This window comes from Pollachius pollachius (genome assembly GCF_949987615.1).
Source record: "Pollachius pollachius genome assembly, chromosome: 5".
Taxonomy (NCBI): domain Eukaryota; kingdom Metazoa; phylum Chordata; class Actinopteri; order Gadiformes; family Gadidae; genus Pollachius; species Pollachius pollachius.
The window spans coordinates 16,872,356-16,887,053 of NC_136938.1; positions in this window are offsets into that span (position 1 = coordinate 16,872,356).

Sequence of the window (14,698 nt, forward strand, 5' to 3'; positions counted from 1 at the left end):
AGTGCCAGAGAGACATCTTTTAATAAATTCCATTTGAATAATGAAATACGAAGACTATGTACGTACATGTTTGGACTTTTAAACCTATATCAATAACTGCTGAGAGCATCAGTTGAAAAATAAAAACTGACATATCGATCTTAGGAACTGTCTGTCTTAACTTAATTGTAATGGAGGTGTCATTCTAGGAAACAAAAATGCAAACAGATAGTTTTCTCTCTTTTTCTCCAGGAACTCCCCACTGTTATTGATACATTGGTGCTGAGCTCAGTGGACAAAGATGATTCTGATGGCTCCAAATGGACAACAATGGAGCAACTCCAGAGTGGCATAATTAAGCAGAGCCAAGCAAGCTGCAGTCCCTATTTTTTTTTAAATGTCTTATCGAAGCTCACCTCAAAGCGTTTGGAAAGGAACTTTTATTTTATTACACACTGTAGAGTGACATAGCTCGGATTGACCCTTTGAGGCACATTACTTTCAGTATTTTATTTAGAAAATGTTTGCTGTTTACATGATTGGATCAGTGAAAACTAATTAATATTAAAAGTGCATAATATATACTTTACTTAGTTTTTTCTTACAATTTCGTGACATGCCTGTGTCTAGGGTGTCTAGCTAAACTGATGAAGACATCAACACAAGTTGCCAACATCGATCGCACACCTTTTAGGGTAAGCGAAATCACAGACCCAGTATATATAACTACAAGCATTATGGAGAATAGCTGTCAAATCGTTTCATCTGAAAAGCGACATCTCTGGGGATTTATATCAAAATCATAATCCATATTTCTTCAGTTAACAAAGTTTTTCTTTCACCAATTTACGTATGTGATCGCGTATATGATGAAATATGAGCTCATCTTACAGTCACAAGCCATCATAGGGAGCATTCAAATACTATTGATATTCGAGAACTTTCATAATCTATCTTACAGCTGGAAGGAAATCTTCAGTCTGTCAAGATATTGTGCTTCTTTCGTTCTTCCCAACATTATCTGGTGTCATCGTACAGCTACCTAGCAAAAACTTTAACAGGAATCAAGCCAGGTGTCTAACGCTGATTCCCAATACACCCCTTCACCCTAACCCTCACCCCTACGCCTCACTTTTGCGCGTTCACTTGCAGGTTAGTCTTGTCCCGATAGTCTTTTTATTGAGGGGTAAGGGGTAAGGGGGGGGGGGGGGGGCTAACAGCCCTTGAAAGTACGATTTTTGATGGGCACACTAGCAAACGTGGGTTGTGACTTGCTCCCCAATACGTTGTGAGAAAATGGAAAATTAAGAAAAATCCAAGTGCAATAGTGCAGTTTCTAACAGATTGTGAGTGTGATGGAAAATCCACATGTTGTTAGGTTTCTCTTCATGAACTTAGGCTATTCCGTATATGGTCTTCTACAGGGTTATCTAAAATGTAAACCTTTGTGTTTCATGTGATGTATATCTGTTTTCACATTCCGTTAAGCTCGTTGCCTCTTGTTGGTTTGGCCTGTTCTCTTGACCCCCTGGGGTGCGTCGAGAAGTGAAGGGTTCCATCTGGTAAGGCACGGTCGTGACCCCCTTTATGACATGTTGAGGAGCTTCAACCAATAGATTACCATCAGGTTAACAAAGGCTTTTGGGTTAGTAGGGGACAGCTGCCCTCAGGAACCCGACAGAAGTGTATAAGAACTCCTGACTTAAGCCATGCAGTGGACTTCTCCTTGCAAACCTTTAGAGAGACGCAGGGCGAACTTCCATTTTAGGCTTCAGATTATTGTATTGTATGCCTATTCTATTGTTTGTTGATGCATGTTGTGATGTATCGTTGTTTGTACTATTATTACAAATATATATTACCATAATTGTCCACAAGTATTTTGTGCTTTTTTGCGTTTGGAAATCTCATCTGCCTTAGACGCAATATCTGGTAAAGGAATTGCTAAGACATGAGCATGAATAATATTCTTATCTAATCATACCGCGTTCTTTCCATGTGGGTAAGGATCCTGAGACATTCAAAGATATTCAAACTATACAGTAAAATTCCAGGGACACATATTGAAGGATTTATTCGGAAATTAAAGAGTTAAAAAATAACTAGTGCACATCACAGAGAAAAGCAATAAGCAGCTTGTGCAGACCATGCATGGATTTTCTACTGAGGTGGAAGTCCTGCTCCAGCTTCAGCTCTATATTGAACCACAAGCGCAGGTTGGGCACCTTTAGATTCAACTTGCAATACGATGGACAACTGGTCTGGAAAAGGAAATAAAATCGCATAATATAGTCTGAATTGAAAGGACTGTTACTACTTGACACTAGTTACATACAATGCATGTGTACGGTATTCTATCCTATCAGACCTGAACATGTTTCAAAGTAAACTGTTTATTTGACATTATGTGTATCACAAAGGGGTTGATCCAACAACATTAACTTCTGTTATACAAGCATGCTGTGTGCCTATGTTAACTACAACAAAACTTTTTGCAGTATATTCTAAATACCTCTAACGGATCCACCAGCATTCCCAGGCAGCGGATACGGCGTTGATCGAGTCTTATTTTTTCCACATTTCTTAGACAGCAAAAATATGTTTAAAACCCACGCAAGAAGAATCACCACAGCTGTAGCCGGTATTGTGAAACTCAAAACAACCAACAACAGACTTGTCGTGTCTATTTACGTAAACACGGTCGACGGCTACTGATGAGGTAACTGGGTCGTGAAGGGTTGTCCCATTTCGTAGGGGAAGAATTCCTGAGGGGTAGGTTTAATATGTAAGCTTAAGGCGTAGGCTTAAGGGGTAGGGGTAGGGTTTGGGTGAAGGACCTGCCAATCTCTCTGCTTATCCCTGTGCCATCAACACCACCGACTTTCTAATCAGGTTAATATTATTGTGTGTTCATACTATACTACTATACTACAGCTTACTCTGGCTGGTTTCTCCCAAAAGATTCTGCATACTTTAACCAAGGAACATTTCAACCACGTTCTGCTGTTACCCTGAAATGTTGTGGATAGAATATTAGCAACTACTTAGCCAGAGCAAAGCTTTTGAGATATAACTCTAATATCCGTAAGGGTTGCTCTTCAGCTTTGTTGTGAGTCAAAGGCACGTACAGCTACCAAAGATTAACATTCTACAAGATGTCCATTGCAGGAACAATAACTTAAAAATATCTATTTTTTTATGCAATAGGATAAGAACCCAGTCAGTTGGTGTGGTCTTAAACATAGAACCACCCTAACTCTATTTATATTTGTGATTTTTCATTCCTATTTATTTTCATACATTTACTTTAATTAGGAACAGGTGACTTAATCACCAACGGATCATCCCTGTAACATCTTTACCGTGATTAAAAAGCAATGTTTTTTTCAACAATTGATGCCTGCACCTGCCCGATCATCATTCATTATAGATAGGGTGACCAGACGTCCCGGTTTTGCAGGGACAGTCACGATTTTGAGTTGTGTGTCCCGAGTCCCGACAAAAGCCTGTCGCGATGCTATAATGTCCCGGTTTCCACCAACCACTATGAAATGTCCCCTGTTGACAGCGATAACATAGCCAACGTAGGTTTATTAGAGCCCAATCATCAACTGAAAACCACATAGAAAGAATTATGCATCCAGCATATGATTTCAACAATGTGTGAGGGCATACACAACAGGGATGGTCGCACAATGGATGCTGATGTAAAGCAGTGGACAAGCGCTGGGCGGAGATGATCATGCATTTCAGAAGCAGACAGAACTAATCGTCTAGGTCAACTCATTTCTGCCTGATGAAATATAATGTTTTCAGGATGTTCACATTTCAGATCTAGTCAATATGGTAACCTACTTATTATTTATTCATTTATTTATTTAACACCGCAACCCGCCCGCAATTCATCCAAGTATCCATTCTCATAATCCGCAGGGAGGGATGCGCAGTATGACCACCAACTGCGCATCTCAATTAACTATGCATTAAATTGACACTGTCATTAGGGTTTTTGTAACGCTTCAAACAAAGGAATTCTAATGCTATGACAGCTGCATACGCATATAATGTTTGGTTCAAACATGATTTGGATCCCTTCAGGTAAGATTTGACACATTCATGGTGCTTACAGTTGAAAGCGCAAGTGTATTACTTACGTTTCGGTGTCATTTCTTTGTTTTTGCAGGTTGACCCATCGCTGACACATTGGACGAGCCAATGATAGATCCTTTGAAAATAGACACAAATAACACAGACAAATATGAACACGACTGAAAATGACAATATTTTTAAGCCACCAACATATTTTTAGAGCAACGGGTGTGTCATCTTAGCTGTATTTCTGAAGTCAAACCACATTAGCCTATGAAGCAGCTCTGTTGTGTACTGGGATATAAATCCCAGCTATATAGATTCCCTCACTTCAATAGCTTAGGCAAAAGTGACAGAACTGAACTAATAATTGTAAATAATAATGCAATTATAATATTATAAACATCTGTACAACTTCTCACCTGACTTTAAAGTGGACTGATGTAAATTTGCGTGTCCTCCTGGCATTAAGGGGCGACCAGCTCACGTGACCTATGACATGGATCAGCTTCATTAATCAGAACAGATCTGCTGTCCCAGAAAAAAAACAAAAAAGGAGCAATGTTTCAAAGTGCACTTCCTGCTGAAAAAGTAATTAAAATACATATTGGGGTCTCCTCTTCAGTTGGGCAAACACTTTAACCTAGTGAGCAAATCAAAGGCAAAGGAGTCCTTTGAGGGAATTTTGTGCATCAAACACTTAATTTCCTGCATTCTGGAGATTTATTATGCCCCAATTTGTCCCTTCTCTGCATACATTTATGCTCGAAAATTATTTTATTTATGTTAAGGAAAACACTTAATTCAGGCACCAGGTGACAATTAAAAATATGATGGAATAAAATGCAGTAAAGCTTTCAGTTGTATGGTGTGTGTGTGTGTGTGTGTGTGTGTGTGTGTGTGTGTGTGTGTGTGTGTGTGTGTGTGTGTGTGTGTGTGTGTGTGTGTGTTTACGATAGATAGTATGATAATTGTTAATATTATAAAGGTAGACATAATTTATGGTTGTCATTTAGAAAAAGTGAAGTATTTTCTTTCCCGACAGGTTTGGCTAGTTTTGGTCACAGCATGACATTGTTGATCATTTTGAGATCTATGGTTCCTCAACTGTCATATGCCCTATGCCTTGAATTGATAGCATGACAGGAGCAAGAGTAGTGTGCCTTGTATGAAGAACCTAAACTATAGCCTTTTTCACAAAACCTTGGACTACAATAAATTGGACATGGTCATGCTCAGAAGTAAACAAACATGTGGATGTCCAACATGTGGATGTCCAACATGTGTCTGAGTGACCGTTGAAGTAGTGAATGTATTAGTGATTGAGTTAATTGCTTTGGTAACAGGCGAGGTGTGCCAACTACTGGGAGAGTCTCCATTGGACCGGTTCTTATATAAACAGGGGTTGTCATATTCAATGCTCACCAAGTCAAATTCCAATTGCTGATTTATTTTTGCGCCAGTGAACAAGAACCATCAAAACTGCTTAAGCTTCACATTGTTTACTTCACATTAAAGCCCCAGTTTCCGAAATGTTTAGCTTTGTTTATACCTAGCTTGGGCTCGAAAGGATATGACGTCACACACTCTAGAAGGGCTACACGGAAGTTATTTAATTTTATAAAAAGCAAGTTATATTACAAGTATAGAGTTTATATCTACAAGTATCTACAATCTACAATCTACAAAGCGAGGAATCTCTGTTTGTATGTAGATCTTTCTCATATCTCTAGGACTGTTTATCTTATGAACTCACCTCACGCTTGGCGTGTGTATTGCTGGGCTTATTTGGACACAGGACACGTTCAATATGGATCAACTAGAAAATCCAAGAAAATGGATCAAGAAAAAACGAGAGGCGTTCTGTGCAGCAGCGGGGGGCGGTGCTTCAGGGTCACGCGTACAGACGTGCAGTGTCGACTCGGACATATGACACGTTCAGTATTAATAAACCTCATTCAAACATACAACCAGCAACGCTCTGTGTAGCAGATGGGGGGAACATCAGGGCTCTATGGACAGACTCCAGCATGTCTTCAACTGCGTCGGCAACGGGCCAACACAAGCCAAGGTCCGACGTCTGCAGATCACTTGGAATGCTGAATAAAACATTCCGTTTTTTATTTAGAATCTTTTTTATTTATTATTTGGGATGTTTGTATGTATTAGATGAGTCCCTGCAGGGACTCATCTAATAATAAAGACATACAGGCATACATGTATGCCTGTATGTCCTTCAGTTTTCTCGACAACCGTTGCTACGATTGACTTCCCACTGGATGTGTGTGTATTTCTGGGAGGCCAATAAAATACAGTGTCAAGTGGAAAGTTGTTTGAATTAGTCGTTCTCGGGAAAAGCTGCAACATTGGCCTGTCCAAACAAGCACGTCTCGAACGGACACTGCACTGGTAGAGTAAATAACAACAGGTTGATGGTATATATCAATGATCACAGTATGTCCATTGAAATCAATTATAATTATTTGAATAGTTTACAATATTCAAACAAGTTTTAATGACAGCATGCATTTCCAAGCAAATGTGAACATTTACGAATTTGAATGAAGTCTCTAGTTGAAAATTGTAAGGAGAAGATGATGACAACGCTTATAAAGAATAATAAAAATGAACAATTATAATGAAGCCAACAAACATACGCTGAGCGCTAACCTAATAATTAGACAACTTGGACATGGCAGTAAAAACTAAATAAATGACGGTTTCTTCTTAAATTGACTCTCCCATGAGAAGGTGGTTATAAAGGTGTCATCTTCTCAGCATGCTGAACGTCTTTCAACTTCTGACATCCTTCAAGACAAATAAGGAATTACAACATCAAACCTAAATACTAAAAAAAATCCCAAAGAGGATTTATGTGCTACAGCACAAACAATGTTAAACAGTTTAGAACTGCAGGGGATACTGGAAGAGATTAGCAGTGTCCTCTGGACTAAGAACGTCAACAACTAGTGTTCCATCCCCTCTTTTCTCATTGACAAATAATAGGTCCTCATTCTGAAGCAAAAAACATGTTTTGGCTATTTATGCAGTTAATGTGTCTCCGCCTAATCTGCAACTTTTGAGCAGGGTTGCCGCTGCTGTGGTTAATGACTTGAAGATGCTTCAAATTGACAGATCCTTCAACAAGCACTCAAAAAATCGTACTTGTTCTCAAGTGTTTCAAAGAATGAACAATTCAAGTGGGGAATAATTGTCCATATAAGTCAGCCCCCTGCATGGACCAAGTGAATCATGAGAAATCTTGCATAGTCCAAGTGCACAATTCCTTTCTCTGCATCACTTTCTAACAGGATATACATACTAACTTAATGTCAAGGAGGAAACAGGGACTGCCCTGACATATTTTCCTGGAATTGCTCCCTTAAAGGTGCAGTGTAGAATTTAGTGGAAGGTGTCACTAGAGTACCCAAGAAATGACAAACGGCTGTGGGGAGAAAGGATTTTCTAATTCAATCAACGTTCAACTAAAGTGTTACTGAACCCCCTGTTACAGCTTAAATTACTCAACATGTTATCCCCATGGCTTTATGACCGATTTTTGATACTTTTTTAGTACCGCAGTAGCATTATAATGATTGATGTTGTTTATGAAATCCGCCACACACACTGTGGCGTTAAGGTGTCCGAGAAGCGTAACCCTCTCTCTCGGAGGCAGACATCAAGACCAACCGGTTGCTAGACGGAGCTCAACACATCCACACACAACTTGGCGTTATATTATGAATTTCAGTGAAGCTAAACCCTCTCAGTGTGGCCAGATGTAAATTACTTCTCGTATTTGAACAATAATTTTGCCCTCTTTACAAAATACGATCATTAATTCCAAATGTCCCATAATGGTTTTTTTTATAATTTTCTGACACTTAGTATTAGTAGTTGTATCAGTATAGGCCATCTTATTTTAAATAATTTTCCAGCACAATCATCAGGAAAGCAATATATGGATCCTACGTCTCTGGTTACACATCTCTTTACGCAAGGTACACCAGATGCATGTAATCCAGAGGAAACTGAATTATGTACATAATTCCCAAATTAAGCAGAGGAGATGGCCTTTTCTGATGGATCACACACAGAAACTGGCTGAACATATCATCTGTTCTGCTGGGACTCACATATGTGAAGGTGTAAACAATCCTACGCTTGTGGCTGTAGGTTCACATCTCTCAAAGCCGTGGCTTGCATTGTGGCCTTTAGTGCACTTACAAAAGGCTGTAGGAGGTGCCTCACAGATAAATGCCCAACTCACTTTGGGAGTTAGGGCATTCTCCTCTTTCCATTCTCCTCTTTCCAGCACACCAGCTGGATCATCTTCTCTTAAGTCTTGTTTGTAGTAAGTTAATGGTTGAGATCGACCCTTTCCAAAATTCATCACCACAATAAATTGATCTGTGTCATTACATATGGGAAAACATGTGCCCAAAATATTTTATTATAATGAAAATAGGAGCCCCAATAATGAAGAACATCAATTCTAAATATCAAGTGAAAATGTTATATTTCGTAAGAGCATCAACTTAATGTCCATGACCTATGCAAAAATGTCGTGCCGCTGGTGGCAGCATGGTGGCAGAGCATCATTATACCTACATTTATTGGGGAGAACCCCAATTGCATTGTTTACCTAGCCTAAATTATAGAAAAAATCCTTTGAGAAAGGGGAGCCGGCCGCGCCCCCACTTATAAGACAGGTTTGGAAACGGAGAGTTTCCTCTTTTTAATTTTGGTGGTGTGGATGTGGCTTCCATTGTGGGACGTGTTATGCAATGCCTCTATGTCAGAGTAGGTGTACAGGGTTCAACATGGAGCAAGAGGAGACGGAATGTCTATTGGATATCGGACCCAAATATCCAATAGACATTCCGTCTCCTCTTTGCTCCATGTTGAGCTACGACTCGTTTTCAGCTGACGGTCTGACAATGTGCTTGCTAATCCATAATGCGCGTGGCTGAGCGGGTGCCTGTTACGTCCAAAGAGGCGTATGATTTATAGAACTGGATTGGACCGAGGCGCGGTCGCTTTCACATCCCAAGTGAACCGCACCAGGGTTTGTATGGAACGAACCGAGAGCACCTCTCCAGCTGGGTCTCGGTCTGACTGGTCCACACCAGAGTTCAATGGTTTGTATTCACACCAGCCCAAAAGGTCTGCACCAGTGATTTTTTTTGGTTTGGTTCTAACCAAACAAGACAGGTGTGAATACGCCCTAAAGTAATATTGTTATTCAGAAAACAATCCTATGCTGTAGTCAGTCTCAGCCAACTACTTTGTGAAAAAATTCTGTGTTCCATACTCCTTTCTTCGTTACATTGTTGGCGAGAGGATATACCAACATCAGGGTGTGTGTGGCTTTGTATGGCTTTATGTGGCTTTGTGGAGCTCCATCTGGGGAGCGGTTAATGTTGATGGCTGCTTCCGAGGGGGTTAAGCATCTGCACTGAGCACATTTCCCATAGCCCCCTACAACATCGCTCTTACCAACTAAAACAACAACATAAGTACTAACAAAAACTATTTCCTAGTTTCTTGGTCTTCAAATTTGAGCTAGATAGGGGATGCAGGGATGCACTAACAAGATGTTTGTGTTAGGTAGGTGGGTAAAAGACATGCATAGCTTAACTCACGAGCATAGCATAGCTCAAAGTGGACTGCGTTGAATTTACTGGAAATATGTTTTTGATCAAGGATCGTTAGAATAGCATGTCATATTAGTTGCAACACACTTTTTTATACACACTGCTTTATCCCTGACAAGCCATGGCATCCAAGGGGCATTGTATTTAGTAGGCATGCTGTGTGTAGGTGAAAATGTGCACATGAGTGCTAGTGTAGTAAGTGTATGTGTGTGTGAGTGTGTATGGTTCTGGCATGCCTCACTTACCATCTGCAAGCCCCAGGGAGCCTGGCCTCGAGTCTATGCACACACACACATACACACACACACACACACACACACACACATACACACACACACACACACATTGTAGGTTAACCATTGCTCTCTGGCAGAAATGTCTTGCACCACAGGAAGCCAACTTGGTTAACACGTTTTGTTCATGGCTCCGACATGACAGCATTCTGTTCAAGTGCTCAAAGTACAGCCCGGAAAACAGAAACATGTGGAAAGTTGTTCAGTCAAAAGCCCTCCAGCCGCAAACTTTTGAGTAAGAGAGACATTTCCAAATAATGTGTTTTAACATTTATTGGAAAAGAACTCCCAAGATCAAGGAATGTGTTTAACATGACTTCCAAGATCATGGCCCTCAAATGATTTACTAGTTTTTGAACAAAAAATATAACTTAAAACTGTCTCTCTTTGGAAAAAAAAGACAGAATTGTAACATAAATATGGTGTCAGAGAAGCGACAAGGTTGTTGAACTGGGCAAGGACCTACAAGGCATGGCAGCCCTGCAGATGTGGAGGAACCAAGTTGTTGCTGCAAGATAATTGAAGCACATTTCCAGACCCTCCGCTCTCCCTTTGATGGCCTGGACCGGAGATAAACATCCAAACATCAAACCACAAAACAGGCACAACTCACACATATGTCCACAGAGGCCGAAAGGATCCTCAAGGTGAAATACACAGACAGTGTTTTGTGAGAAGGAAGAAGAAAGGCACAATAAACACTGTACCCCCTGATCCCTTGAGTGCTAGGTGAGATCAGAGCAGATTGTCAGATGGAGGAGATGGAGGGATCCAAGATGGCAGTCACAGAACAAGGATTCATCCCGGCCCTCAGAGCCGCTCTTCTGTCGGCAGCCAACCTGGGAGGTTGTCGTGGATAGAGGGGGAGGAATAAGAAGATAACAGGCATTGAAAGCCATTTAACCTGGCCTCCTTTGATAGTACATGCTGTGTCTGTAACCTACTTTAAAACACAATGCTGGCGGAGCATCTAGGCCAGATGGTTGTGTTGACTAGGCAGTTCTGTCTGTAACTGTATGCTGTAGTTACAGTTATTACGTAATAAACCAAGTGACTACACCCGCGCGAGCACACTCACACACATACACACACACACACACACACACACACACACACACACACGCAATAGTAAACTACAAACAAAGTATTTAAAGCACAACTACATGGACACACAAACACACACAATCAAAAACAGGAGTGTGTGTGTGCCCGTGCACAAGCACAGGCCTACTCATAGAAAAGCACAGACATACGTTGTCCACCCGACCCTGGAGAAGCTCTCCAGCTGCTAATATCAGCCACACACAGTGATGGATGTGTGTTTACTTTTCATTGGTTTCACTCCAGTGTGTCGGAGCTTACAGTGTCCCACTGGTTATCAGACCCAGCAGCAGGTCATTGCTCAGTGGGACAGAGCTGACAGCACACTGGCCTCTTCCTCCCTCTCTGTTTACTTTGTATGGCAACACACGCAGCGCCGGAGGGAGCAAAGTCAGATGCAGAGAGAGAGGGAGACAGAGAGAGAGAGCCACAGACATTGTCTGTGTGATGAAAACACACAAAGGCAAGTAGATGGACATGTCCCTATTTCAGTCAGATCTCTATTGCTAATTGTGCATTTATGTACACAATTGAATGTGTGCACTGTGCCTTGACCTCAGAAGCGATGGTACAGTACACCACCCCACGCCCCTGTTGGGATGTAGGGAGGCGTGTGCAGATGGAGCACTCAGTGGGAGCACTCAGCTCAATGTATGCTAATGAACTGATGCTGATTGGTGATTAGGTGCACCTGGTGGTAGGATGTGCCTATTAGTCGGCTCTCAAAGACACACGACTAATACTCCCACAGATGCCCCAACCGATCCATTGCGTCAATATCTGTGTGTGACTCTGAGGTAACTGGTCGTTTGAGTGTTGTTGGCTGTGTTTATGGAGCGCATTTATTCTCCAGCGGCTTGCCAAGATTTATTTTGAAGGGCTGGCCTAGGAGTGGCTCAGAATATACCCTTATCATCTGGGTGTCATCGGCGGATAAACGCATGTGACCGTATGATAAAAACTTGTAGATCAGTGATTTAACCAAATATATAAACTAAAAATAGATGAAATGAAATTATATAAAATGATGTAGTTAAAATAGAACCAGTTGACCAAGTTTTGACCCTCTCCATTGAGCAATACTATCTTTATTATCTATCACATCCTGGCTGATCTATCCCTATTTTAGAACCCTTGCTCACTTATTCCCATGGTCCCAAACTTCCTTTTCTACTTAGTAATATTTTGGCTACGAACAACACGGCAGAAAGGCTGAACTAGAAAGGAAGTAGGGCGCAGAGTTAACCCAGCTGCCTAGCCAGGCATTCCTTATTCCTTTGGCTCTTAATGCTGGCTCTTATGAAATATGCATAGCAAGGCATGGAGGGAAGTTACTTAAGGTGCCCTTTATTAAAAACAAAAACCATAGCTTTCAGATTTGCCTGTGTGTTGCTGTGTGTCCAGGTTCTTTTATATGACCATTACTACATCTGCACGTCATACATGTATGTGTTTTAGCTTATATCGATTCTCGTGTGTGTGTGTGTGTGTGTGTGTGTGTGTGTGTGTGTGTGTTTTTGTCGGCATGTGTATGCATGCATGTATGTATGTATTTATGTGTTTGAGTGTGTCTCTGTATGCTAACACTGCATGGAGTGCAGATAATGGAAGCCTCCTTCTAAAGGGGATCAGGTGCAAGGCGATCTCCCTGCTGACCTGGTGGACAACGCTTCTCTAAGCACAGATGCTGGCAGTGGATGTAGGTTTCTAGGTTTCCAGGCTAAATCACTTGTCCCCAGAGGACCAAGACAGCATGAGGTCTTTGAGTCCACTTGTCAAAGGAAGAAAAAAAACAGTCTACAAATCATTACCTTATCATACTACTTAATGCAACGGGATCCGCATCCCGTTTTTTTGATGGAACTACATTGATGTATTACTGTACATTTCTGTATGATGGCAACTCCCTGAGTTAGCTCTAAGTTATAGCCTTACATAGGGACAAAGGGTCAAATGGTCCTGCCCACACTGGTGGGGAAAACGTTCCATTGCTCTCCATTTACTTTGTAATGCGTGAAGGTGCCTCCTTAAAATATTGGTCTTAAATTAAGCTTTTATTAAACAGCGCGTCTACAAAAATGCAAGAGAAGCTGAGTAATTGCGGGCCGAAAAAAAGACATGCTTTGGTTACACGATTGACATTTTATGTGAATAGGGTGATAACCTAATTGTTGTTTATGTTTTCTAAAAGATTGATACTAGTAGTTTATTTTTATTTTTATACAGTGTAGCACAGCAGGACGTTACAGGGCCCTTCTAGGGCCAGCACACACAACGCACATCAGGGTGAGCATGCAGATACAAATTAGATTTTATAAAGATTATGGGCCCAAATGCCAGGGCCTACATTTCTTTTTGGTCCCAGTCCAGCCTTCGGTACTACCAATAGGGTGAAGACCAAAAAACAACAGCAAATATCAGATAATATCAGACTACCTAAGAGCTAATATCAGATATTATCAGACTTCTACCTTTTGAAGTTAATATCAGATAATATCAGACCTATACATCGTTCCACTTGTTCCTCTTCTCTCTGAGTAACTATCTCTCAGTGGAATACTGCTACTTTCATTTTAAACTCTGACTTATGGTATACCATGAGTCGTATTTTCAATAACAGGGAAATTCTGAAGAACATCACAGACATAATCACTGAACATTTGAACTTCACCATTTACATAACCTGTACATTGGATTGACTCTGGTCATACAAAGATATTTGCCAGTCTCATACATCTCTGATCCCTACCATTAACTTTAGATATTTTGACATATTTGGAGATTGTATATTTAGATTTGTACTTAACCATTAACCTCTAATGTATGGCTCTGACTTTAACTATTACTTGTGGCATTGTGTACTTTGGAATTGCACCCTACTGTTAACTAGTTCACATTTCTGACCGTACATATGCACTTATTGCACCTTACTGATCCTTTTTTATTTTACTCTGATTATTAATAATCATATTTGCACTCTATATATTTGCTCCATTCCTACTTTGTAATGCAACTGCTGCATAACAATTTTTCTCGAGATACATGAAGTAATATCTCATATTAGAAGCTTATAGTAGATAATACCAGACCTATACCTTAGGCTAAAACTAGATCCCTTAGTCAAGCGCTATGAAAATTGTTTTGTTAAATTTGAATTATTGTTTCATGTCTTCCACATATTCATTGCCTTTGGTCTTAATGAAAGCCACCATCAAAATCAAATGTATCATTATTATTACTATTAGCAATAGAAAGAAGTAAATTTTAATTATTTCTGTAACTTTTTCAAACTGTGCATTACTCACATCTACTCACTCTATCGCTTATTCACTCACTCGATCATACACTCAATTACTAACTCTCCAATTCATCTGTCTTTCTGATGTTCACTGTCTTTGAAGTGTCTTTCTGACAGAACAAGTCTAGACTGTGGCACACAAACATACACACACACACAAATACAATTTCTTTCAAATTATCACCTCCCTTGCATGCACGCGTGTGAGTGTGTGTGTGCGCACACACGCATACACAGACACACACAAATACAATTTCCTTCAAATTATCATTTCCTTTCTA